This window comes from Erpetoichthys calabaricus, chromosome 12 (genome assembly GCF_900747795.2).
Source record: "Erpetoichthys calabaricus chromosome 12, fErpCal1.3, whole genome shotgun sequence".
Lineage (NCBI taxonomy): Eukaryota > Metazoa > Chordata > Cladistia > Polypteriformes > Polypteridae > Erpetoichthys > Erpetoichthys calabaricus.
In genome coordinates, this window is record NC_041405.2 from 31,915,308 (window position 1) to 31,917,349 (window position 2,042).

A 2,042-nucleotide genomic window follows, 5' to 3' on the forward strand; every position below is an offset into this window, starting at 1 on the left:
CTCGGTCAATATACATGTGACATGACGGGCAAATTGCAGACCACTGAAAATACTGCAACTGAAATGCAAAGTTTCAGAGGTAAATAAGATCTGTACATTTGCTTACTGTTCAATGTATTCATCATAGGCTTACTGTTGGTCATTAGTATGCAAAAACACTGCATTTTAAAATTTTTGCAATCCCTGAATAACATTCGTCTGTGCCAATAAAAGTTTGTGTTCCATATATTTACTGTCATTGCTACTGTACAGATGTTTTCAAGCTAATTTGTCTGGAAACCTCTTGTGCCTTCAACTGTACACTATTTGTTTCTGCTCCTCAGTTGTTGCAAAACTGTAATCCTAAGTGCAATGTCCAACTTGCACTTCTCTGCCATGATGTACAGCTGCTGGGTGACTTATTCCAGTTGAACATGCACATTATTAAGTCTGAGGTGTTAAGCAGGTCATTAGTTTCTGATTATCTTACCCAAATGTGTCAAAAGATATCTGAATATTTCCAGTTGTGTAAAGTTGGTGGTCGGCAAGTATGAGTTCCGAGTTTGTAGAATGCAGGGAAAGTTGTTTTCATGCATCTTCTGTATTAGCTTTGTCTGACTCTGCAGAAATGGATTTGCATGTTGATGCTGAAGCAGTGATACCAACCTTCTCTACTTAATTCTCAACTGAAGTATCTGCAACTTGTTCAAAGTACTTCCTCAAATCACTATTTACTTGCCACCACAACAGGGTCTTTGTTTCTACCACTTTTACTATTTGCTGCACCAGTGGACTCTTGTTTTTGACTATATAGAGGTTTGATCTTCTTGTGATACTGTAAAGCATCAAATGCATGATCTTGGAGAAGTGACCTCAGACACCTGCTCTGATCATGACTGGTTTTTGAAAAACCAGCCGGGAATCAGTTTTCTTCTATCGATGCTTTTGTATTTGAGTGGATAGGTTTATAATTGAGGATCGAAGTGGGGCAGGGGTTGTGTACTGCATAGCGGATTGCTGTGGGTGCCTGTACTGTCGGTGAAGCAGAGCCCCAGTGTGCACACCCAAGTCACCCTGGTGGTGGATCCAGCCTTGAATATTAGTCTTCAGCCAGCCTCACAATCTTCGATGGTACCGGTTTATTGGAATATAAGATCAGCAACTGAAATGCTGGGTGGTGTAGTGGTAGCACTGCTGCCTCAGTTAGGTGACCTGGGTTCGCTTCCCAGGTTCTCCCTGCATAGTTTTCATGCTCTCCATGTCTGTGTGGGTTTTCTTCATGTGCTCTGGTTTCCTCCCACAGTCCAAAGACCTGCAGGTTAGGTGCACTGACAGTCCTAAATTGGCCTTGGTGTGTATGTGCCCTGCAATGGGCTGGCACCCTGCCTGGAGAATTGTTCCTGCATTGTGTCCTGTGCTGGCTGGGATTGGCTCCAGCAGACCCCTGTGTTAGGATATAGCAGGTTGGACAATGACTGGCTGAAATTTATTTTATAAAAAGCCTTTTAAAATCCATTTAGATTTGTTTTCTAATGCTATTTAATGTTTTGCTGCTTTTTTTTTTTTTTTTTTTTTTTTTTCCCCCCCCTCTGTGGTTCGTGGAAAATCCCCTCCTAAGAACTTTTCTGCAGATGCCCAGAACCTTTACATACTGATTTATTTTTTTTTTTTTTTTTTTTTTTTTTTTTTTTTTTTTTTTGGTGGCAAAGGTGACTGCTGGTTAAGAATTTTAGTAATATGTAACTTTGCAAATTCTACTGAAGCTACCAATTCTTTGTTTTTAATTCCACCCTTGCTGAATATGGAGTTTTCTAATGGGACCTTGTTGAATAATGGAAAATTTTAAAATACAGACCACAGATCTCCTTAATGTTATGAACTATAAAGTTAATGTAGTCCTACAGTATGAATGTTCTGGTTTAGAATTTTGCAGGTGATGTTTTACAGTGAACTCCTCTGCTGTGAGAATTTTAAAAATCCCCAAGTGAAAAAAATCAACGGTCCTACAGTCTGTCACAATGACGTGATTTGATTTAATGTGGGGCTTCTGTGAATGTCATGGA